This window comes from Lonchura striata, chromosome 16, assembly GCF_050655825.1.
Source record: "Lonchura striata isolate lonStrDom1 chromosome 16, ASM5065582v1, whole genome shotgun sequence".
Lineage (NCBI taxonomy): Eukaryota > Metazoa > Chordata > Aves > Passeriformes > Estrildidae > Lonchura > Lonchura striata.
Window position 1 is genome coordinate 7,180,811 of NC_140718.1, and position 26,770 is coordinate 7,207,580.

Here is a 26,770-nt window from a genome sequence, read left to right on the forward strand (position 1 = left end):
ATGGAAAAAGGATGTGCACAGGGGCCCCTCGCCATGACTGCAAAAAATCCTTATATCGAAGGATGGACCCCACACCAAAGTTGTCCCCACCTCAAACTCGTGCTGCCCTGATAGACCCAAGGGAGCCCTACAAACTGACATCAGGAACCTGGACTGCTGAGTTTTCTTTCCCAGGGAAAATGGAAAAAGGGTGTGCCCAGGGGCCCCTGGCCCTGACTTCAAAAAATCCTTATATCGAAGGATGGACCCCACACCGAAGTTGTCCCCACCTCAAACTTGTGCTGCCCTGATAGACCCAAGGGAGCCCTACAAACTGACATCAGGAACCTGGACTGCTGAGTTTTCTTTCCCAGGGAAAATGGAAAAAGGATGTGCCCAGCGGCCCCTGGCCCTTGGCAGGGACCTCACAACAAGAAATCCTTATATCGAAGGATGGACCCCACACCAAAGTTGTCCCCATCTCAAACTTGTGCTGCCCTGATAGACCCAAGGGAGCCCTACAAACTGACATCAGGAACCTGGACTGCTGAGTTTCCTTTCCCAGGGAAAATGGAAAAAGGATGTGCACAGGGGCCCCTGGCCCTGGGCAGGGACCTCACTGCAAAAAATCCTTATATCGAAGGATGGACCCCACACCGAAGTTGTCCCCACCTCAAACTTGTGCTGCCCTGATAGACCCAAGGGAGCCCTACAAACTGACATCAGGAACCTGGACTGCTGAGTTTTCTTTCCCAGGGCAAATGGAAAAAGGATGTGCCCTGGGGCCCCTGGCCCTGACTGCAAAAAATCTTTGTATCGAAGGATGCACCCCACACCGAAGTTGTCCCCAACTCAAACTTGTGCTGCCCTGATACACCCAAGGAAGCCCTACAAACTGACATCAGGAACCTGGACTGCTGCGTTTTCTTTCCCAGGGAAAATGGAGAAAGGATGTGACCAGGGGCCCCTGGCCCTGACTGCAAAAAATCCTTATATCGAAGGATGGACCCCACACCAAAGTTGTCCCCACCTCAAACTTGTGCTGCCCTGATAGACCCAAGGGAGCCCTACAAACTGACATCAGGAACCTGGACTGCTGAGTTTTCTTTCCCAGGGAAAATGGCCAAAGGATGTGCCCGGGGGCCCCTGGCACTGACTGCAAAGAATCCTTATATCGAAGGATGGACCCCACACCGAAGTTGTCCCCACCTCAAACTTGTGCTGCCCTGATAGACCCAAGGGAGCCCTACAAACTGACATCAGGAACCTGGACTGCTGAGTTTTCTTTCCCAGGGAAAATGGAAAAAGGATGTGCCCGGGGGCCCCTGGCCCTGGGCCCCTGGCCCTGACTGCAAAAAATCCTTATATCGAAGGATGGAGCCCACACCGAAGTTGTCCCCACCTCAAACTTGTGCTGCCCTGATAGACCCAAGGGAGCCCTACAAACTGACATCAGGAACCTGGACTGCTGAGTTTTCTTTCCCAGGGAAAATGGAAAAAGGATGTGCCCAGGGGCCCCTGGCCCTGACTGCAAAAAATCCTTATATCGAAGGATGGACCCCACACCGAAGTTGTCCCCACCTCAAACTTGTGCTGCCCTGATACACCCAAGGGAGCCCTACAAACTGACATCAGGAACCTGGTGTGCTGAGTTTTCTTTCCCAGGGAAAATGGAAAAAGGATGTGCCCAGCGGCCCCTGGCCCTTGGAAGGGACCTCACTACAAGAAATCCTTATATCGAAGGATGGACCCCACACCGAAGTTGTCCCCACCTCAAACTTGTGCTGCCCTGATAGACCCAAGGGAGCCCTACAAACTGACATCGGGAACCTGGACTGCTGAGTTTTCTTTCCCAGGGAAAATGGAAAAAGGATGTGCCCAGGGGCCCCTGGCCCTGGACAGGAACCTCACTACAAAAAATCCTTATATCGAAGGATGCACCCCACACCAAAGTTGTTGCAACCTCAAACTTGTGCTACCCTGATAGACCCAAGGGAGCCCTACAAACTGACATCAGGAACTTGGACTGCTGAGTTTTCTTTCCCAGGGAAAATGGAAAAAGGATGTGCCCAGGGGCCCGTGGCCCTGGACAGGGACCTCACTGCAAAATATCCTTATATCGAAGGATGGACCCCACACCGAAGTTGTCCCCACCTCAAACATGTGCAGCTCTGATACACCCAAGGGAGCCCTACAAACTGACATCAGGAACCTGGACTGCTGAGTTTTCTTTCCCAGGGAAAATGGAAAAAGGATGTGCACAGGGGCCCCTGGCCCTGGGCTGGGGCCTGACTGCAAAGAATCCTTATATCGAAGGATGGACCCCACACCGAAGTTGTCCCCACCTCAAACTTGTGCTGCCCTGATAGACCCAAGGGAGCCCTACAAACTGACATCAGGAACCTGGACTGCTGAGTTTTCTTTCCCAGGGCAAATGGAAAAAGGATGTGCCCTGGGGCCCCTGGCCCTGACTGCAAAAAATCTTTGTATCGAAGGATGCACCCCACACCGAAGTTGTCCCCAACTCAAACTTGTGCTGCCCTGATACACCCAAGGAAGCCCTACAAACTGACATCAGGAACCTGGACTGCTGAGTTTTCTTTCCCAGGGAAAATGGAGAAAGGATGTGCCCAGGGGCCCCTGGCCCTGACTGCAAAAAATCCTTATATCGAAGGATGGACCCCACACCAAAGTTGTCCCCACCTCAAACTTGTGCTGCCCTGATAGACCCAAGGGAGCCCTACAAACTGACATCAGGAACCTGGACTGCTGAGTTTTCTTTCCCAGGGAAAATGGAAAAAGGATGTGCACAGGGGCCCCTGGCCCTGGGCAGGGACCTGACTGCAAAAAATCCTTATATCGAAGGATGGACCCCACACCGAAGTTGTCCCCACCTCAAACTTGTGCTGCCCTGATAGACCCAAGGGAGCCCTACAAACTGACATCAGGAACCTGGACTGCTGAGTTTTCTTTCCCAGGGAAAATGGCCAAAGGATGTGCCCGGGGGCCCCTGGCACTGACTGCAAAGAATCCTTATATCGAAGGATGGACCCCACACCGAAGTTGTCCCCACCTCAAACTTGTGCTGCCCTGATAGACCCAAGGGAGCCCTACAAACTGACATCAGGAACCTGGACTGCTGAGTTTTCTTTCCCAGGGAAAATGGAAAAAGGATGTGCCCGGGGGCCCCTGGCCCTGGGCCCCTGGCCCTGACTGCAAAAAATCCTTATATCGAAGGATGGAGCCCACACCGAAGTTGTCCCCACCTCAAACTTGTGCTGCCCTGATAGACCCAAGGGAGCCCTACAAACTGACATCAGGAACCTGGACTGCTGAGTTTTCTTTCCCAGGGAAAATGGAAAAAGGATGTGCACAGGGGCCCCTCGCCATGACTGCAAAAAATCCTTATATCGAAGGATGGACCCCACACCAAAGTTGTCCCCACCTCAAACTCGTGCTGCCCTGATAGACCCAAGGGAGCCCTACAAACTGACATCAGGAACCTGGACTGCTGAGTTTTCTTTCCCAGGGAAAATGGAAAAAGGGTGTGCCCAGGGGCCCCTGGCCCTGACTTCAAAAAATCCTTATATCAAAGGATGGACCCCACACCGAAGTTGTCCCCACCTCAAACTTGTGCTGCCCTGATAGACCCAAGGGAGCCCTACAAACTGACATCAGGAACCTGGACTGCTGAGTTTTCTTTCCCAGGGAAAATGGAAAAAGGATGTGCCCGGGGGCCCCTGGCCCTGACTGCAAAAAATCCTTATATCGAAGGATGGAGCCCACACCGAAGTTGTCCCCACCTCAAACTTGTGCTGCCCTGATAGACCCAAGGGAGCCCTACAAACTGACATCAGGAACCTGGACTGCTGAGTTTTCTTTCCCAGGGAAAATGGAAAAAGGATGTGCACAGGGGCCCCTCGCCATGACTGCAAAAAATCCTTATATCGAAGGATGGACCCCACACCAAAGTTGTCCCCACCTCAAACTCGTGCTGCCCTGATAGACCCAAGGGAGCCCTACAAACTGACATCAGGAACCTGGACTGCTGAGTTTTCTTTCCCAGGGAAAATGGAAAAAGGGTGTGCCCAGGGGCCCCTGGCCCTGACTTCAAAAAATCCTTATATCGAAGGATGGACCCCACACCGAAGTTGTCCCCACCTCAAACTTGTGCTGCCCTGATAGACCCAAGGGAGCCCTACAAACTGACATCAGGAACCTGGACTGCTGAGTTTTCTTTCCCAGGGAAAATGGAAAAAGGATGTGCCCAGCGGCCCCTGGCCCTTGGCAGGGACCTCACAACAAGAAATCCTTATATCGAAGGATGGACCCCACACCAAAGTTGTCCCCATCTCAAACTTGTGCTGCCCTGATAGACCCAAGGGAGCCCTACAAACTGACATCAGGAACCTGGACTGCTGAGTTTCCTTTCCCAGGGAAAATGGAAAAAGGATGTGCACAGGGGCCCCTGGCCCTGGGCAGGGACCTCACTGCAAAAAATCCTTATATCGAAGGATGGACCCCACACCGAAGTTGTCCCCACCTCAAACTTGTGCTGCCCTGATAGACCCAAGGGAGCCCTACAAACTGACATCAGGAACCTGGACTGCTGAGTTTTCTTTCCCAGGGCAAATGGAAAAAGGATGTGCCCTGGGGCCCCTGGCCCTGACTGCAAAAAATCTTTGTATCGAAGGATGCACCCCACACCGAAGTTGTCCCCAACTCAAACTTGTGCTGCCCTGATACACCCAAGGAAGCCCTACAAACTGACATCAGGAACCTGGACTGCTGCGTTTTCTTTCCCAGGGAAAATGGAGAAAGGATGTGACCAGGGGCCCCTGGCCCTGACTGCAAAAAATCCTTATATCGAAGGATGGACCCCACACCAAAGTTGTCCCCACCTCAAACTTGTGCTGCCCTGATAGACCCAAGGGAGCCCTACAAACTGACATCAGGAACCTGGACTGCTGAGTTTTCTTTCCCAGGGAAAATGGCCAAAGGATGTGCCCGGGGGCCCCTGGCCCTGACTGCAAAGAATCCTTATATCGAAGGATGGACCCCACACCGAAGTTGTCCCCACCTCAAACTTGTGCTGCCCTGATAGACCCAAGGGAGCCCTACAAACTGACATCAGGAACCTGGACTGCTGAGTTTTCTTTCCCAGGGAAAATGGAAAAAGGATGTGCCCGGGGGCCCCTGGCCCTGGGCCCCTGGCCCTGACTGCAAAAAATCCTTATATCGAAGGATGGAGCCCACACCGAAGTTGTCCCCACCTCAAACTTGTGCTGCCCTGATAGACCCAAGGGAGCCCTACAAACTGACATCAGGAACCTGGACTGCTGAGTTTTCTTTCCCAGGGAAAATGGAAAAAGGATGTGCCCAGGGGCCCCTGGCCCTGACTGCAAAAAATCCTTATATCGAAGGATGGACCCCACACCGAAGTTGTCCCCACCTCAAACTTGTGCTGCCCTGATACACCCAAGGGAGCCCTACAAACTGACATCAGGAACCTGGTGTGCTGAGTTTTCTTTCCCAGGGAAAATGGAAAAAGGATGTGCCCAGCGGCCCCTGGCCCTTGGAAGGGACCTCACTACAAGAAATCCTTATATCGAAGGATGGACCCCACACCGAAGTTGTCCCCACCTCAAACTTGTGCTGCCCTGATAGACCCAAGGGAGCCCTACAAACTGACATCGGGAACCTGGACTGCTGAGTTTTCTTTCCCAGGGAAAATGGAAAAAGGATGTGCCCAGGGGCCCCTGGCCCTGGACAGGAACCTCACTACAAAAAATCCTTATATCGAAGGATGCACCCCACACCAAAGTTGTTGCAACCTCAAACTTGTGCTACCCTGATAGACCCAAGGGAGCCCTACAAACTGACATCAGGAACTTGGACTGCTGAGTTTTCTTTCCCAGGGAAAATGGAAAAAGGATGTGCCCAGGGGCCCGTGGCCCTGGACAGGGACCTCACTGCAAAATATCCTTATATCGAAGGATGGACCCCACACCGAAGTTGTCCCCACCTCAAACATGTGCAGCTCTGATACACCCAAGGGAGCCCTACAAACTGACATCAGGAACCTGGACTGCTGAGTTTTCTTTCCCAGGGAAAATGGAAAAAGGATGTGCACAGGGGCCCCTGGCCCTGGGCTGGGGCCTCACTGCAAAGAATCCTTATATCGAAGGATGGACCCCACACCGAAGTTGTCCCCACCTCAAACTTGTGCTGCCCTGATAGACCCAAGGGAGCCCTACAAACTGACATCAGGAACCTGGACTGCTGAGTTTTCTTTCCCAGGGCAAATGGAAAAAGGATGTGCCCTGGGGCCCCTGGCCCTGACTGCAAAAAATCTTTGTATCGAAGGATGCACCCCACACCGAAGTTGTCCCCAACTCAAACTTGTGCTGCCCTGATACACCCAAGGAAGCCCTACAAACTGACATCAGGAACCTGGACTGCTGAGTTTTCTTTCCCAGGGAAAATGGAGAAAGGATGTGCCCAGGGGCCCCTGGCCCTGACTGCAAAAAATCCTTATATCGAAGGATGGACCCCACACCAAAGTTGTCCCCACCTCAAACTTGTGCTGCCCTGATAGACCCAAGGGAGCCCTACAAACTGACATCAGGAACCTGGACTGCTGAGTTTTCTTTCCCAGGGAAAATGGAAAAAGGATGTGCACAGGGGCCCCTGGCCCTGGGCAGGGACCTGACTGCAAAAAATCCTTATATCGAAGGATGGACCCCACACCGAAGTTGTCCCCACCTCAAACTTGTGCTGCCCTGATAGACCCAAGGGAGCCCTACAAACTGACATCAGGAACCTGGACTGCTGAGTTTTCTTTCCCAGGGAAAATGGCCAAAGGATGTGCCCGGGGGCCCCTGGCACTGACTGCAAAGAATCCTTATATCGAAGGATGGACCCCACACCGAAGTTGTCCCCACCTCAAACTTGTGCTGCCCTGATAGACCCAAGGGAGCCCTACAAACTGACATCAGGAACCTGGACTGCTGAGTTTTCTTTCCCAGGGAAAATGGAAAAAGGATGTGCCCGGGGGCCCCTGGCCCTGGGCCCCTGGCCCTGACTGCAAAAAATCCTTATATCGAAGGATGGAGCCCACACCGAAGTTGTCCCCACCTCAAACTTGTGCTGCCCTGATAGACCCAAGGGAGCCCTACAAACTGACATCAGGAACCTGGACTGCTGAGTTTTCTTTCCCAGGGAAAATGGAAAAAGGATGTGCACAGGGGCCCCTCGCCATGACTGCAAAAAATCCTTATATCGAAGGATGGACCCCACACCAAAGTTGTCCCCACCTCAAACTCGTGCTGCCCTGATAGACCCAAGGGAGCCCTACAAACTGACATCAGGAACCTGGACTGCTGAGTTTTCTTTCCCAGGGAAAATGGAAAAAGGGTGTGCCCAGGGGCCCCTGGCCCTGACTTCAAAAAATCCTTATATCAAAGGATGGACCCCACACCGAAGTTGTCCCCACCTCAAACTTGTGCTGCCCTGATAGACCCAAGGGAGCCCTACAAACTGACATCAGGAACCTGGACTGCTGAGTTTTCTTTCCCAGGGAAAATGGAAAAAGGATGTGCCCAGCGGCCCCTGGCCCTTGGCAGGGACCTCACAACAAGAAATCCTTATATCGAAGGATGGACCCCACACCAAAGTTGTCCCCATCTCAAACTTGTGCTGCCCTGATAGACCCAAGGGAGCCCTACAAACTGACATCAGGAACCTGGACTGCTGAGTTTCCTTTCCCAGGGAAAATGGAAAAAGGATGTGCACAGGGGCCCCTGGCCCTGGGCAGGGACCTCACTGCAAAAAATCCTTATATCGAAGGATGGACCCCACACCGAAGTTGTCCCCACCTCAAACTTGTGCTGCCCTGATAGACCCAAGGGAGCCCTACAAACTGACATCAGGAACCTGGACTGCTGAGTTTTCTTTCCCAGGGCAAATGGAAAAAGGATGTGCCCTGGGGCCCCTGGCCCTGACTGCAAAAAATCTTTGTATCGAAGGATGCACCCCACACCGAAGTTGTCCCCAACTCAAACTTGTGCTGCCCTGATACACCCAAGGAAGCCCTACAAACTGACATCAGGAACCTGGACTGCTGCGTTTTCTTTCCCAGGGAAAATGGAGAAAGGATGTGACCAGGGGCCCCTGGCCCTGACTGCAAAAAATCCTTATATCGAAGGATGGACCCCACACCAAAGTTGTCCCCACCTCAAACTTGTGCTGCCCTGATAGACCCAAGGGAGCCCTACAAACTGACATCAGGAACCTGGACTGCTGAGTTTTCTTTCCCAGGGAAAATGGCCAAAGGATGTGCCCGGGGGCCCCTGGCACTGACTGCAAAGAATCCTTATATCGAAGGATGGACCCCACACCGAAGTTGTCCCCACCTCAAACTTGTGCTGCCCTGATAGACCCAAGGGAGCCCTACAAACTGACATCAGGAACCTGGACTGCTGAGTTTTCTTTCCCAGGGAAAATGGAAAAAGGATGTGCCCGGGGGCCCCTGGCCCTGGGCCCCTGGCCCTGACTGCAAAAAATCCTTATATCGAAGGATGGAGCCCACACCGAAGTTGTCCCCACCTCAAACTTGTGCTGCCCTGATAGACCCAAGGGAGCCCTACAAACTGACATCAGGAACCTGGACTGCTGAGTTTTCTTTCCCAGGGAAAATGGAAAAAGGATGTGCCCAGGGGCCCCTGGCCCTGACTGCAAAAAATCCTTATATCGAAGGATGGACCCCACACCGAAGTTGTCCCCACCTCAAACTTGTGCTGCCCTGATACACCCAAGGGAGCCCTACAAACTGACATCAGGAACCTGGTGTGCTGAGTTTTCTTTCCCAGGGAAAATGGAAAAAGGATGTGCCCAGCGGCCCCTGGCCCTTGGAAGGGACCTCACTACAAGAAATCCTTATATCGAAGGATGGACCCCACACCGAAGTTGTCCCCACCTCAAACTTGTGCTGCCCTGATAGACCCAAGGGAGCCCTACAAACTGACATCGGGAACCTGGACTGCTGAGTTTTCTTTCCCAGGGAAAATGGAAAAAGGATGTGCCCAGGGGCCCCTGGCCCTGGACAGGAACCTCACTACAAAAAATCCTTATATCGAAGGATGCACCCCACACCAAAGTTGTTGCAACCTCAAACTTGTGCTACCCTGATAGACCCAAGGGAGCCCTACAAACTGACATCAGGAACTTGGACTGCTGAGTTTTCTTTCCCAGGGAAAATGGAAAAAGGATGTGCCCAGGGGCCCGTGGCCCTGGACAGGGACCTCACTGCAAAATATCCTTATATCGAAGGATGGACCCCACACCGAAGTTGTCCCCACCTCAAACATGTGCAGCTCTGATACACCCAAGGGAGCCCTACAAACTGACATCAGGAACCTGGACTGCTGAGTTTTCTTTCCCAGGGAAAATGGAAAAAGGATGTGCACAGGGGCCCCTGGCCCTGGGCTGGGGCCTGACTGCAAAGAATCCTTATATCGAAGGATGGACCCCACACCGAAGTTGTCCCCACCTCAAACTTGTGCTGCCCTGATACACCCAAGGGAGCCCTACAAACTGACATCAGGAACCTGGACTGCTGAGTTTCTTTCCCAGGGAAAATGGAAAAAGGATGTGCCCAGGGGCCCCTGGCCCTGACTGCAAAAAATCCTTATATCGAAGGATGGACCCCACACCAAAGTTGTCCCCACCTCAAACTTGTGCTGCCCTGATAGACCCAAGGGAGCCCTACAAACTGACATCAGGAACCTGGACTGCTGAGTTTTCTTTCCCAGGGAAAATGGAAAAAGGATGTGCCCAGGGGCCCCTGGCCCTGACTGCAAAACATCCTTATATCGAAGGATGGACCCCACACCGAAGTTGTCCCCACCTCAAACTTGTGCTGCCCTGATACACCCAAGGGAGCCCTACAAACTGACATCAGGAACCTGGACTGCTGAGTTTTCTTTCCCAGGGAAAATGGAAAAAGGATGTGCCCAGGGGCCCCTGGCCCTGACTGCAAAAAATCCTTATATCGAAGGATGGACCCCACACCGAAGTTGTCCCCACCTCAAACTTGTGCTGCCCTGATAGACCCAAGGGAGCCCTACAAACTGACATCAGGAACCTGGACTGCTGAGTTTTCTTTCCCAGGGAAAATGGAAAAAGGATGTGCCCAGGGGCCCCTGGATCTGGGCTGGGGCCTCACTGTAAAAAATCCTTATATCGAAGGATGGACCCCACACCGAAGATGTCCCCACCTCAAACTTGTGCTGCCCTGATAGACCCAAGGGAGCCCTACAAACTGACATCAGGAACCTGGACTGCTGAGTTTTCTTTCCCAGGGAAAATGGAAAAAAGATGTGCCCAGGGGCCCCTGGCCCTGACTGCAAAAAATCCTTATATCGAAGGATGGACCCCACACCGAATTTGTCCCCACCTCAAACTTGTGCTGCCCTGATAGACCCAAGGGAGCCCTACAAACTGACATCAGGAACCTGGACTGCTGAGTTTTCTTTCCCAGGGAAAATGGAAAAAGGATGTGCACAGGGGCCCCTGGCCCTGGGCTGTGGCCACACTGCAAAAAATCCTTATATCGAAGGATGGACCCCACACCGAAGTTGTCCCCACCTCAAACTTGTGCTGCCCTGATAGACCCAAGGGAGCCCTACAAACTGACATCAGGAACCTGGACTGCTGAGTTTTCTTTCCCAGGGAAAATGGAAAAAGGATGTGCCCAGGGGCCCCTGGCCCTGACTGCAAAAAATCCTTATATCGAAGGATGGACCCCACACCGAAGTTGTCCCCACCTCAAACTTGTGCTGCCCTGATAGACCCAAGGGAGCCCTACAAACTGACATCAGGAACCTGGACTGCTGAGTTTTCTTTCCCAGGGAAAATGGAAAAAGGATGTGCCCAGGGGCCCCTGGCCCTGACTGCAAAGAATCCTTATATCGAAGGATGGACCCCACACCGAAGTTGTCCCCACCTCAAACTTGTGCTGCCCTGATACACCCAAGGGAGCCCTACAAACTGACATCAGGAACCTGGACTGCTGAGTTTTCTTTCCCAGGGAAAATGGAAAAAGGATGTGCCCAGGGGCCCGTGGCCCTGGGTCCCTGGCCCTGACTGCAAAAAATCCTTATATCGAAGGATGGAACCCACACCGAAGTTGTCCCCACCTCAAACTTGTGCTGCCCTGATACACCCAAGGGAGCCCTACAAACTGACATCAGGAACCTGGACTGCTGAGTTTCTTTCCCAGGGAAAATGGAAAAAGGATGTGCCCAGGGGCCCCTGGCCCTGACTGCAAAACATCCTTATATCGAAGGATGGACCCCACACCGAAGTTGTCCCCACCTCAAACTTGTGCTGCCCTGATAGACCCAAGGGAGCCCTACAAACTGACATCAGGAACCTGGACTGCTGAGTTTTCTTTCCCAGGGAAAATGGAAAAAGGATGTGCCCAGGGGCCCCTGGCCCTGACTGCAAAAAATCCTTATATCGAAGGATGGACCCCACACCGAAGTTGTCCCCACCTCAAACTTGTGCTGCCCTGATACACCCAAGGGAGCCCTACAAACTGACATCAGGAACCTGGACTGCTGAGTTTTCTTTCCCAGGGAAAATGGAAAAAGGATGTGCCCAGGGGCCCCTGGATCTGGGCTGGGGCCTCACTGAAAAGAATCCTTATATCGAAGGATGGACCCCACACCGAAGATGTCCCCACCTCAAACTTGTGCTGCCCTGATAGACCCAAGGGAGCCCTACAAACTGACATCAGGAACCTGGACTGGTGAGTTTTCTTTCCCAGGGAAAATGTAAAAAAGTTGTGCCCAGGGGCCCCTGGCCCTGACTGCAAAAAATCCTTATATCGAAGGATGGACCCCACACCGAAGTTGTCCCCACCTCAAACTTGTGCTGCCCTGATAGACCCAAGGGAGCCCTACAAACTGACATCAGGAACCTGGACTGCTGACTTTTCTTTCCCAGGGGAAATGGAAAAAGGATGTGCCCAGGGGCTCCTGGCCCTGGGCTGGGCCTCACTGCAAAAAATCCTTATATCGAAGGATGGACCCCACACCGAAGTTGTCCCCATCTCAAACTTGTGCTGCCCTGATAGACCCAAGGGAGCCCTACAAACTGACATCAGGAACCGGGACTGCTGAGTTTTCTTTCCCAGGGAAAGTGGCCAAAGGATGTGCCAGGGGGCCCCTGGCCCTGACTGCAAAGAATCCTTATATCGAAGGATGGACCCCACACCAAAGTTGTCCCCACCTCAAACTTGTGCTGCCCTGATAGACCCAAGGGAGCTCTACAAACTGACATCAGGAACCTGGACTGCTGAGTTTTCTTTCCCAGGGAAAATGGAAAAAGGTTGTGCACAGGGGCCCCTGGCACTGGACCGGGACCTCACTACAAGAAATCCATATATCAAAGGATGGACCCCACACCGAAGTTGTCCCCACCTCAAACTTGTGCTGCCCTGATAGACCCAAGGGAGCCCTACAAACTGACATCAGGAACCTGGACTGCTGAGTTTTCTTTCCCAGGGAAAATGGAAAAAGGATGTGCCCAGGGGCCCCTGGCCCTGACTGCAAAAAATCCTTATATCGAAGGATTGACCCCACACCGAAGTTGTCCCCACCTCAAACTTGTGCTGCCCTGATAGACCCAAGGGAGCCCTACAAACTGACATCAGGAACCTGGACTGCTGAGTTTTCTTTCCCAGGGAAAATGGAAAAAGGATGTGCACAGGGGCCCCTGGCCCTGACTGCAAAAAATCCTTATATCGAAGGATGGACCCCACACCAAAGTTGTCCCCACCTCAAACTTGTGCTGCCCTGATAGACCCAAGGGAGCCCTACAAACTGACATCGGGAACCTGGACTGCTGAGTTTTCTTTCCCAGGGAAAATGGAAAAAGGATGTGCCCAGGGGCCCCTGGCCCTGGACAGGAACCTCACTACAAAAAATCCTTATATCGAAGGATGCACCCCACACCAAAGTTGTTGCAACCTCAAACTTGTGCTACCCTGATAGACCCAAGGGAGCCCTACAAACTGACATCAGGAACTTGGACTGCTGAGTTTTCTTTCCCAGGGAAAATGGAAAAAGGATGTGCCCAGGGGCCCGTGGCCCTGGACAGGGACCTCACTGCAAAATATCCTTATATCGAAGGATGGAGCCCACACCGAAGTTGTCCCCACCTCAAACATGTGCAGCTCTGATACACCCAAGGGAGCCCTACAAACTGACATCAGGAACCTGGACTGCTGAGTTTTCTTTCCCAGGGAAAATGGAAAAAGGATGTGCACAGGGGCCCCTGGCCCTGGGCTGGGGCCTGACTGCAAAGAATCCTTATATCGAAGGATGGACCCCACACCGAAGTTGTCCCCACCTCAAACTTGTGCTGCCCTGATACACCCAAGGGAGCCCTACAAACTGACATCAGGAACCTGGACTGCTGAGTTTCTTTCCCAGGGAAAATGGAAAAAGGATGTGCCCAGGGGACCCTGACCCTGATTGCAAAAAATCCTTATATCGAAGGATGGACCCCACACCGAAGTTGTCCCCACCTCAAACTTGTGCTGCCCTGATAGACCCAAGGGAGCCCTACAAACTGACATCAGGAATCTGGACTGCTGAGTTTTCTTTCCCAGGGAAAATGGAAAAAGGATGTGCCCAGGGGCCCCTGGCCCTGACTGCAAAAAATCCTTATATCGAAGGATGGACCCCACACCGAAGTTGTCCCCACCTCAAACTTGTGCTGCCCTGATACACCCAAGGGAGCCCTACAAACTGACATCAGGAACCGGGACTGCTGAGTTTTCTTTCCCAGGGAAAGTGGCCAAAGGATGTGCCCAGGGGCCCCTGGATCTGGGCTGGGGCCTCACTGCAAAGAATCCTTATATCGAAGGATGGACCCCACACCGAAGATGTCCCCACCTCAAACTTGTGCTGCCCTGATAGACCCAAGGGAGCCCTACAAGCTGACATCAGGAACCTGGACTGCTGAGTTTTCTTTCCCAGGGAAAATGGAAAAAGGATGTGCCCGGGGGCCCCTGGCCCTGGGCCCCTGGCCCTGACTGCAAAAAATCCTTATATCGAAGGATGGAGCCCACACCGAAGTTGTCCCCACCTCAAACTTGTGCTGCCCTGATAGACCCATGGGAGCCCTACAAACTGACATCAGGAACCTGGACTGCTGAGTTTTCTTTCCCAGGGAAAATGGAAAAAGGATGTGCACAGGGGCCCCTGGCCCTGACTGCAAAAAATCCTTATATCGAAGGATGGACCCCACACCGAAGTTGTCCCCACCTCAAACTTGTGCTGCCCTGATACACCCAAGGGAGCCCTACAAACTGACATCAGGAACCTGGTGTGCTGAGTTTTCTTTCCCAGGGAAAATGGAAAAAGTATGTGCCCAGCGGCCCCTGGCCCTTGGAAGGGACCTCACTACAAGAAATCCTTATATCGAAGGATGGACCCCACACCGAAGTTGTCCCCACCTCAAAATTGTGCTGCCCTGATAGACCCAAGGGAGCCCTACAAACTGACATCGGGAACCTGGACTGCTGAGTTTTCTTTCCCAGGGAAAATGGAAAAAGGATGTGCCCAGGGGCCCCTGGCCCTGGACAGGAACCTCACTACAAAAAATCCTTATATCGAAGGATGCACCCCACACCAAAGTTGTTGCAACCTCAAACTTGTGCTACCCTGATAGACCCAAGGGAGCCCTACAAACTGACATCAGGAACTTGGACTGCTGAGTTTTCTTTCCCAGGGAAAATGGAAAAAGGATGTGCCCAGGGGCCCGTGGCCCTGGACAGGGACCTCACTGCAAAATATCCTTATATCGAAGGATGGAGCCCACACCGAAGTTGTCCCCACCTCAAACTTGTGCTGCCCTGATACACCCAAGGGAGCCCTACAAACTGACATCAGGAACCTGGACTGCTGAGTTTCTTTCCCAGGGAAAATGGAAAAAGGATGTGCCCTGGGGCCCCTGGCCCTGACTGCAAAACATCCTTATATCGAAGGATGGACCCCACACCGAAGTTGTCCCCACCTCAAACTTGTGCTGCCCTGATACACCCAAGGGAGCCCTACAAACTGACATCAGGAACCTGGACTGCTGAGTTTTCTTTCCCAGGGAAAATGGAAAAAGGATGTGCACAGGGGCCCCTGGCCCTGGGCTGTGGCCACACTGCAAAAAATCCTTATATCGAAGGATGGACCCCACACCGAAGTTGTCCCCACCTCAAACTTGTGCTGCCCTGATAGACCCAAGGGAGCCCTACAAACTGACATCAGGAACCTGGACTGCTGAGTTTTCTTTCCCAGGGAAAATGGAAAAAGGATGTGCCCAGGGGCCCCTGGCCCTGACTGCAAAAAATCCTTATATCGAAGGATGGACCCCACACCGAAGTTGTCCCCACCTCAAACTTGTGCTGCCCTGATAGACCCAAGGGAGCCCTACAAACTGACATCAGGAACCTGGACTGCTGAGTTTTCTTTCCCAGGGAAAATGGAAAAAGGATGTGCCCAGGGGCCCCTGGCCCTGACTGCAAAGAATCCTTATATCGAAGGATGGACCCCACACCGAAGTTGTCCCCACCTCAAACTTGTGCTGCCCTGATACACCCAAGGGAGCCCTACAAACTGACATCAGGAACCTGGACTGCTGAGTTTTCTTTCCCAGGGAAAATGGAAAAAGGATGTGCCCAGGGGCCCGTGGCCCTGGGTCCCTGGCCCTGACTGCAAAAAATCCTTATATCGAAGGATGGAACCCACACCGAAGTTGTCCCCACCTCAAACTTGTGCTGCCCTGATACACCCAAGGGAGCCCTACAAACTGACATCAGGAACCTGGACTGCTTAGTTTCTTTCCCAGGGAAAATGGAAAAAGGATGTGCCCAGGGGCCCCTGGCCCTGACTGCAAAACATCCTTATATCGAAGGATGGACCCCACACCGAAGTTGTCCCCACCTCAAACTTGTGCTGCCCTGATAGACCCAAGGGAGCCCTACAAACTGACATCAGGAACCTGGACTGCTGAGTTTTCTTTCCCAGGGAAAATGGAAAAAGGATGTGCCCAGGGGCCCCTGGCCCTGACTGCAAAAAATCCTTATATCGAAGGATGGACCCCACACCGAAGTTGTCCCCACCTCAAACTTGTGCTGCCCTGATAGACCCAAGGGAGCCCTACAAACTGACATCAGGAACCTGGACTGCTGAGTTTTCTTTCCCAGGGAAAATGGAAAAAGGATGTGCCCAGGGGCCCCTGGATCTGGGCTGGGGCCTCACTGAAAAGAATCCTTATATCGAAGGATGGACCCCACACCGAATTTGTCCCCACCTCAAACTTGTGCTGCCCTGATAGACCCAAGGGAGCCCTACAAACTGACATCAGGAACCTGGACTGCTGAGTTTTCTTTCCCAGGGAAAATGGAAAAAGGATGTGCCCAGGGGCTCCTGGCCCTGGGCTGGGCCTCACTGCAAAAAATCCTTATATCGAAGGATGGACCCCACACCGAAGTTGTCCCCATCTCAAACTTGTGCTGCCCTGATAGACCCAAGGGAGCCCTACAAACTGACATCAGGAACCGGGACTGCTGAGTTTTCTTTCCCAGGGAAAGTGGCCAAAGGATGTGCCAGGGGGCCCCTGGCCCTGACTGCAAAGAATCCTTATATCGAAGGATGGACCCCACACCAAAGTTGTCCCCACCTCAAACTTGTGCTGCCCTGATAGACCCAAGGGAGCTCTACAAACTGACATCAGGAACCTGGACTGCTGAGTTTTCTTTCCCAGGGAAAATGGAAAAAGGTTGTGCACAGGGGCCCCTGGCACTGGACCGGGACCTCACTACAAGAAATCCATATATCAAAGGATGGACCCCACACCGAAGTTGTCCCCACCTCAAACTTGTGCTGCCCTGATAGACCCAAGGGAGCCCTACAAACTGACATCAGGAACCTGGACTGCTGAGTTTTCTTTCCCAGGGAAAATGGAAAAAGGATGTGCCCAGGGGCCCCTGGCCCTGACTGCAAAAAATCCATATATCGAAGGATTGACCCCACACCGAAGTTGTCCCCACCTCAAACTTGTGCTGCCCTGATAGACCCAAGGGAGCCCTACAAACTGACATCAGGAACCTGGACTGCTGAGTTTTCTTTCCCAGGGAAAATGGAAAAAGGATGTGCACAGGGGCCCCTGGCCCTGACTGCAAAAAATCCTTATATCGAAGGATGGACCCCACACCAAAGTTGTCCCCACCTCAAACTTGTGCTGCCCTGATAGACCCAAGGGAGCCCTACAAACTGACATCGGGAACCTGGACTGCTGAGTTTTCTTTCCCAGGGAAAATGGAAAAAGGATGTGCCCAGGGGCCCCTGGCCCTGGACAGGAACCTCACTACAAAAAATCCTTATATCGAAGGATGCACCCCACACCAAAGTTGTTGCAACCTCAAACTTGTGCTACCCTGATAGACCCAAGGGAGCCCTACAAACTGACATCAGGAACTTGGACTGCTGAGTTTTCTTTCCCAGGGAAAATGGAAAAAGGATGTGCCCAGGGGCCCGTGGCCCTGGACAGGGACCTCACTGCAAAATATCCTTATATCGAAGGATGGAGCCCACACCGAAGTTGTCCCCACCTCAAACATGTGCAGCTCTGATACACCCAAGGGAGCCCTACAAACTGACATCAGGAACCTGGACTGCTGAGTTTTCTTTCCCAGGGAAAATGGAAAAAGGATGTGCACAGGGGCCCCTGGCCCTGGGCTGGGGCCTGACTGCAAAGAATCCTTATATCGAAGGATGGACCCCACACCGAAGTTGTCCCCACCTCAAACTTGTGCTGCCCTGATACACCCAAGGGAGCCCTACAAACTGACATCAGGAACCTGGACTGCTGAGTTTTCTTTCCCAGGGAAAATGGAAAAAGGATGTGCCCAGGGGACCCTGACCCTGATTGCAAAAAATCCTTATATCGAAGGATGGACCCCACACCGAAGTTGTCCCCACCTCAAACTTGTGCTGCCCTGATAGACCCAAGGGAGCCCTACAAACTGACATCAGGAATCTGGACTGCTGAGTTTTCTTTCCCAGGGAAAATGGAAAAAGGATGTGCCCAGGGGCCCCTGGCCCTGACTGCAAAACATCCTTATATCGAAGGATGGACCCCACACCGAAGTTGTCCCCACCTCACACTTGTGCTGCCCTGATACACCCAAGGGAGCCCTACAAACTGACATCAGGAACCTGGACTGCTGAGTTTTCTTTCCCAGGGAAAATGGAAAAAGGATGTGCCCAGGGGCCCCTGGCCCTGACTGCAAAGAATCCTTATATCGAAGGATGGACCCCACACCGAAGTTGTCCCCACCTCAAACTTGTGCTGCCCTGATACACCCAAGGGAGCCCTACAAACTGACATCAGGAACCGGGACTGCTGAGTTTTCTTTCCCAGGGAAAGTGGCCAAAGGATGTGCCCAGGGGCCCCTGGATCTGGGCTGGGGCCTCACTGCAAAGAATCCTTATATCGAAGGATGGACCCCACACCGAAGATGTCCCCACCTCAAACTTGTGCTGCCCTGATAGACCCAAGGGAGCCCTACAAGCTGACATCAGGAACCTGGACTGCTGAGTTTTCTTTCCCAGGGAAAATGGAAAAAAGATGCGCCCAGGGGCCCCTGGCCCTGACTGCAAAAAATCCTTATATCGAAGGATGGACCCCACACCGAATTTGTCCCCACCTCAAACTTGTGCTGCCCTGATACACCCAAGGGAGCCCTACAAACTGACATCAGGAACCTGGACTGCTGAGTTTTCTTTCCCAGGGAAAATGGAAAAAGGATGTGCACAGGGGCCCCTGGCCCTGGGCTGTGGCCACACTGCAAAAAATCCTTATATCAAAGGATGGACCCCACACCGAAGTAGTCCCCACCTCAAACTTGTGCTGCCCTGATACACCCAAGGGAGCCCTACAAACTGACATCAGGAACCTGGACTGCTGAGTTTTCTTTCCCAGGGAAAATGGAAAAAGGATGTGCCCAGGGGCCCCTGGCCCTGACTGCAAAAAATCCTTATATCGAAGGATGGACCCCACACCGAAGTTGTCCCCACCTCAAACTTGTGCTGCCCTGATAGACCCAAGGGAGCCCTACAAACTGACATCAGGAACCTGGACTGCTGAGTTTTCTTTCCCAGGGAAAATGGAAAAAGGATGTGCCCAGGGGCCCCTGGCCCTGACTGCAAAGAATCCTTATATCGAAGGATGGACCCCACACCGAAGTTGTCCCCACCTCAAACTTGTGCTGCCCTGATACACCCAAGGGAGCCCTACAAACTGACATCAGGAACCTGGACTGCTGAGTTTTCTTTCCCAGGGAAAATGGAAAAAGGATGTGCCCAGGGGCCCGTGGCCCTGGGTCCCTGGCCCTGACTGCAAAAAATCCTTATATCGAAGGATGGAACCCACACCGAAGTTGTCCCCACCTCAAACTTGTGCTGCCCTGATACACCCAAGGGAGCCCTACAAACTGACATCAGGAACCTGGACTGCTGAGTTTCTTTCCCAGGGAAAATGGAAAAAGGATGTGCCCAGGGGCCCCTGGCCCTGACTGCAAAACATCCTTATATCGAAGGATGGACCCCACACTGAAGTTGTCCCCACCTCAAACTTGTGCTGCCCTGATAGACCCAAGGGAGCCCTACAAACTGACATCAGGAACCTGGACTGCTGAGTTTTCTTTCCCAGGGAAAATGGAAAAAGGATGTGCCCAGGGGCCCCTGGCCCTGACTGCAAAAAATCCTTATATCGAAGGATGGACCCCACACCGAAGTTGTCCCCACCTCAAACTTGTGCTGCCCTGATACACCCAAGGGAGCCCTACAAACTGACATCAGGAACCTGGACTGCTGAGTTTTCTTTCCCAGGGAAAATGGAAAAAGGATGTGCCCAGGGGCCCCTGGATCTGGGCTGGGGCCTCACTGAAAAGAATCCTTATATCGAAGGATGGACCCCACACCGAAGATGTCCCCACCTCAAACTTGTGCTGCCCTGATAGACCCAAGGGAGCCCTACAAACTGACATCAGGAACCTGGACTGCTGAGTTTTCTTTCCCAGGGAAAATGGAAAAAAGGTGTGCCCAGGGGCCCCTGGCCCTGACTGCAAAAAATCCTTATATCGAAGGATGGACCCCACACCGAATTTGTCCCCACCTCAAACTTGTGCTGCCCTGATAGACCCAAGGGAGCCCTACAAACTGACATCAGGAACCTGGACTGCTGAGTTTTCTTTCCCAGGGAAAATGGAAAAAGGATGTGCCCAGGGGCTCCTGGCCCTGGGCTGGGCCTCACTGCAAAAAATCCTTATATCGAAGGATGGACCCCACACCGAAGTTGTCCCCATCTCAAACTTGTGCTGCCCTGATAGACCCAAGGGAGGCCTACAAACTGACATCAGGAACCGGGACTGCTGAGTTTTCTTTCCCAGGGAAAGTGGCCAAAGGATGTGCCAGGGGGCCCCTGGCCCTGACTGCAAAGAATCCTTATATCGAAGGATGGACCCCACACCAAAGTTGTCCCCACCTCAAACTTGTGCTGCCCTGATAGACCCAAGGGAGCTCTACAAACTGACATCAGGAACCTGGACTGCTGAGTTTTCTTTCCCAGGGAAAATGGAAAAAGGTTGTGCACAGGGGCCCCTGGCACTGGACCGGGACCTCACTACAAGAAATCCATATATCAAAGGATGGACCCCACACCGAAGTTGTCCCCACCTCAAACTTGTGCTGCCCTGATAGACCCAAGGGAGCCCTACAAACTGACATCAGGAACCTGGACTGCTGAGTTTTCTTTCCCAGGGAAAATGGAAAAAGGATGTGCCCAGGGGCCCCTGGCCCTGACTGCAAAAAATCCTTATATCGAAGGATTGACCCCACACCGAAGTTGTCCCCACCTCAAACTTGTGCTGCCCTGATAGACCCAAGGGAGCCCTACAAACTGACATCAGGAACCTGGACTGCTGAGTTTTCTTTCCCAGGGAAAATGGAAAAAGGATGTGCACAGGGGCCCCTGGCCCTGACTGCAAAAAATCCTTATATCGAAGGATGGACCCCACACCAAAGTTGTCCCCACCTCAAACTCGTGCTGCCCTGATAGACCCAAGGGAGACCTACAAACTGACATCAGGAACCTGGACTGCTGAGTTTTCTTTCCCAGGGAAAATGGCCAAAGGATGTGCCCGGGGGCCCCTGGCCCTGACTGCAAAGAATCCTTATATCGATGGATGGAGACCAGACCGAAGTTGTCCCCACCTCAAACTTGTGCTACCCTGATACACCCAAGGGAGCCCTACAAACTGACATCAGGAACCTGGACTGCTGAGTTTTCTTTCCCAGGGAAAATGGAAAAAGGATGTGCCCAGGGGCCCCTGGCCCTGGGCAGGGACCTCACTGCAAAAAATCCTTATATCGAAGGATGGACCACACACCGAAGTTGTCCCCACCTCAAACTTGTGCTGCCCTGATAGACCCAAGGGAGCTCTACAAACTGACATCAGGAACCTGGACTGCTGAGTTTTCTTTCCCAGGGAAAATGGCCAAAGGATGTGCCCAGGGGCCCCTGGCCCTGACTGCAAAAAATCCTTATATCGAAGGATGGACCCCACACCGAAGTTGTCCCCACCTCAAACTTGTGCTGCCCTGATAGACCCAAGGGAGCCCTACAAACTGACATCAGGAACCTGGACTGCTGAGTTTTCTTTCCCAGGGAAAATGGAAAAAGGATGTGCCCAGCGGCCCCTGGCCCTTGGCAGGGGACTCTCAACAAGAAATCCTTATATCGAAGGATGGACCCCACACCAAAGTTGTCCCCACCTCAAACTTGTGCTGCCCTGATAGACCCAAGGGAGCCCTACAAACTGACATCAGGAACCTGGACTGCTGAGTTTTCTTTCCCAGGGAAAATGGAAAAAGGATGTGCACAGGGGCCCCTGGCCCTGGACAGGGGCCTCACTGCAAAAAATCCTTATATCGAAGGATGGACCCCACACCGAAGTTGTCCCCACCTCAAACTTGTGCTGCCCTGATAGACCCAAGGGAGCCCTACAAACTGACATCAGGAACCTGGACTGCTGAGTTTTCTTTCCCAGGGAAAATGGAAAAAGGATGTGCCCAGGGGCCCCTGGCCCTGACTGCAAAAAATCTTTGTATCGAAGGATGCACCCCACACCGAAGTTGTCCCCAACTCAAACTTGTGCTGCCCTGATACACCCAAGGAAGCCCTACAAACTGACATCAGGAACCTGGACTGCTGAGTTTTCTTTCCCAGGGAAAATGGAGAAAGGATGTGACCAGGGGCCCCTGGCCCTGACTGCAAAAAATCCTTATATCGAAGGATGGACCCCACACCAAAGTTGTCCCCACCTCAAACTTGTGCTGCCCTGATAGACCCAAGGGAGCCCTACAAACTGACATCAGGAACCTGGACTGCTGAGTTTTCTTTCCCAGGGAAAATGGCCAAAGGATGTGCCCGGGGGCCCCTGGCACTGACTGCAAAGAATCCTTATATCGAAGGATGGAGCCCAGACCGCAGTTGTCCCCACCTCAAACTTGTGCTGCCCTGATAGACCCAAGGGAGCCCTACAAACTGACATCAGGAACCTGGACTGCTGAGTTTTCTTTCCCAGGGAAAATGGAAAAAGGATGTGCCCGGGGGCCCCTGGCCCTGGGCCCCTGGCCCTGACTGCAAAAAATCCTTATATCGAAGGATGGAGCCCACACCGAAGATGTCCCCACCTCAAACTTGTGCTGCCCTGATAGACCCAAGGGAGCCCTACAAACTGACATCAGGAACCTGGACTGCGGAGTTTTCTTTCCCAGGGAAAATGGAAAAAGGATGTGCCCAGGGGCCCCTGGCCCTGACTGCAAAAAATCCTTATATCGAAGGATGGAGCCCACACCGAAGTTGTCCCCACCTCAAACTTGTGCTGCCCTGATAGACCCAAGGGAGCCCTACAAACTGACATCAGGAACCTGGTGTGCTGAGTTTTTTTTCCCAGGGAAAATGGAAAAAGGATGTGCCCAGCGGCCCCTCGCCCTGGGCTGGGGCCTCACTACAAAAAATCCATACATCGAAGGATGCACCCCACACCAAAGTTGTTGCAACCTCAAACTTGTGCTACCCTGATAGACCCAAGGGAGCCCTACAAACTGACATCAGGAACCTGGACTGCTGAGTTTTCTTTCCCAGGGAAAATGGAAAAAGGATGTGCCCAGGGGCCCGTGGCCCTGGACAGGGACCTCACTGCAAAATATCCTTATATCGAAGGATGGAGCCCACACCGAAATTGTCCCCACCTCAAACATGTGCAGCTCTGATTCACCCAAGGGAGCCCTACAAACTGACATCAGGAACCTGGACTGCTGAGTTTTCTTTCCCAGGGAAAATGGAAAAAGGATGTGCCCAGGGGCCCCTGGCCCTGACTGCAAAAAATCCTTATATCGAAGGATGGAGCCCACACCGAAGTTGTCCCCACCTCAAACTTGTGCTGCCCTGATAGACCCAAGGGAGCCCTACAAACTGACATCAGGAACCTGGACTGCTGAGTTTTCTTTCCCAGGGAAAATGGAAAAAGGATGTGCACAGGGGCCCCTGGCCCTGACTGCAAAAAATCCTTATATCGAAGGATGGACCCCACACCAAAGTTGTCCCCACCTCAAACTCGTGCTGCCCTGATAGACCCAAGGGAGCCCTACAAACTGACATCAGGAACCTGGACTGCTGAGTTTTCTTTCCCAGGGAAAATGGCCAAAGGATGTGCCCGGGGGCCCCTGGCACTGACTGCAAAGAATCCTTATATCGAAGGATGGAGACCAGACCGAAGTTGTCCCCACCTCAAACTTGTGCTACCCTGATACACCCAAGGGAGCCCTACAAACTGACATCAGGAACCTGGACTGCTGAGTTTTCTTTCCCAGGGAAAATGGAAAAAGGATGTGCCCAGGGGCCCCTGGCCCTGGGCAGGGACCTCACTGCAAAAAATCCTTATATCGAAGGATGGACCACACACCGAAGTTGTCCCCACCTCAAACTTGTGCTGCCCTGATAGACCCAAGGGAGCTCTACAAACTGACATCAGGAACCTGGACTGCTGAGTTTTCTTTCCCAGGGAAAATGGAAAAAGGATGTGCCCAGGGTCCCCTGTCCCTGACTGCAAAAAATCCTTATATCGAAGGATGGACCCCACACCGAAGTTGTCCCCACCTCAAACTTGTGCTGCCCTGATAGACCCAAGGGAGCCCTACAAACTGACATCAGGAACCTGGACTGCTGAGTTTTCTTTCCCAGGGAAAATGGAAAAAGGATGTGCCCAGCGGCCCCTGGCCCTTGGCAGGAGACTCTCAACAAGAAATCCTTATATCGAAGGATGGACCCCACACCAAAGTTGTCCCCACCTCAAACTTGTGCTGCCCTGATACACCCAAGGGAGCCCTACAAACTGACATCAGGAACCTGGACTGCTGAGTTTTCTTTCCCAGGGAAAATGGAAAAAGGATGTGCACAGGGGCCCCTGGCCCTGGACAGGGGCCTCACTGCAAAAAATCCTTATATCGAAGGATGGACCCCACACCGAAGTTGTCCCCACCTCAAACTTGTGCTGCCCTGATAGACCCAAGGGAGCCCTACAAACTGACATCAGGAACCTGGACTGCTGAGTTTTCTTTCCCAGGGAAAATGGAAAAAGGATGTGCCCAGGGGCCCCTGGCCCTGACTGCAAAAAATCTGTGTATCGAAGGATGCACCCCACACCGAAGTTGTCCCCAACTCAAACTTGTGCTGCCCTGATACACCCAAGGAAGCCCTACAAACTGACATCAGGAACCTGGACTGCTGAGTTTTCTTTCCCAGGGAAAATGGAGAAAGGATGTGACCAGGGGCCCCTGGCCCTGACTGCAAAAAATCCTTATATCGAAGGATGGACCCCACACCAAAGTTGTCCCCACCTCAAACTTGTGCTGCCCTGATAGACCCAAGGGAGCCCTACAAACTGACATCAGGAACCTGGACTGCTGAGTTTTCTTTCCCAGGGAAAATGGAAAAAGGATGTGCCCGGGGGCCCCTGGCACTGACTGCAAAGAATCCTTATATCGAAGGATGGACCCCACACCGAAGTTGTCCCCACCTCAAACTTGTGCTGCCCTGATAGACCCAAGGGAGCCCTACAAACTGACATCAGGAACCTGGACTGCTGAGTTTTCTTTCCCAGGGAAAATGGAAAAAGGATGTGCCCGGGGGCCCCTGGCCCTGGGCCCCTGGCCCTGACTGCAAAAAATCCTTATATCGAAGGATGGAGCCCACACCGAAGATGTCCCCACCTCAAACTTGTGCTGCCCTGATAGACCCAAGGGAGCCCTACAAACTGACATCAGGAACCTGGACTGCTGAGTTTTCTTTCCCAGGGTAAATGGAAAAAGGATGTGCCCAGGGGCCCCTGGCCCTGACTGCAAAAAATCCTTATATCGAAGGATGCACCCCACACCGAAGTTGTCCCCAACTCAAACTTGTGCTGCCCTGATAGACCCAAGGGAGCCCTACAAACTGACATCAGGAACCTGGTGTGCTGAGTTTTTTTTCCCAGGGAAAATGGAAAAAGGATGTGCCCAGCGGCCCCTGGCCCTGGGCTGGGGCCTCACTACAAAAAATCCTTACATCGAAGGATGCACCCCACACCAAAGTTGTTGCAACCTCAAACTTGTGCTACCCTGATAGACCCAAGGGAGCCCTACAAACTGACATCAGGAACCTGGACTGCTGAGTTTTCTTTCCCAGGGAAAATGGAAAAAGGATGTGCCCAGCGGCCCCTGGCCCTTGGCAGGGGACTCTCAACAAGAAATCCTTATATCGAAGGATGGACCCCACACCAAAGTTGTCCCCACCTCAAACTTGTGCTGCCCTGATAGACCCAAGGGAGCCCTACAAACTGACATCAGGAACCTGGACTGCTGAGTTTTCTTTCCCAGGGAAAATGGAAAAAGGATGTGCACAGGGGCCCCTGGCCCTGGACAGGGGCCTCACTGCAAAAAATCCTTATATCGAAGGATGGACCCCACACCGAAGTTGTCCCCACCTCAAACTTGTGCTGCCCTGATAGACCCAAGGGAGCCCTACAAACTGACATCAGGAACCTGGACTGCTGAGTTTTCTTTCCCAGGGAAAATGGAAAAAGGATGTGCCCAGGGGCCCCTGGCCCTGACTGCAAAAAATCTTTGTATCGAAGGATGCACCCCACACCGAAGTTGTCCCCAACTCAAACTTGTGCTGCCCTGATACACCCAAGGAAGCCCTACAAACTGACATCAGGAACCTGGACTGCTGAGTTTTCTTTCCCAGGGAAAATGGAGAAAGGATGTGCCCAGGGGCCCCTGGCCCTGACTGCAAAAAATCCTTATATCGAAGGATGGACCCCACACCAAAGTTGTCCCCACCTCAAACTTGTGCTGCCCTGATAGACCCAAGGGAGCCCTACAAACTGACATCAGGAACCTGGACTGCTGAGTTTTCTTTCCCAGGGAAAATGGAAAAAGGATGTGCCCGGGGGCCCCTGGCACTGACTGCAAAGAATCCTTATATCGAAGGATGGACCCCACACCGAAGTTGTCCCCACCTCAAACTTGTGCTGCCCTGATAGACCCAAGGGAGCCCTACAAACTGACATCAGGAACCTGGACTGCTGAGTTTTCTTTCCCAGGGAAAATGGAAAAAG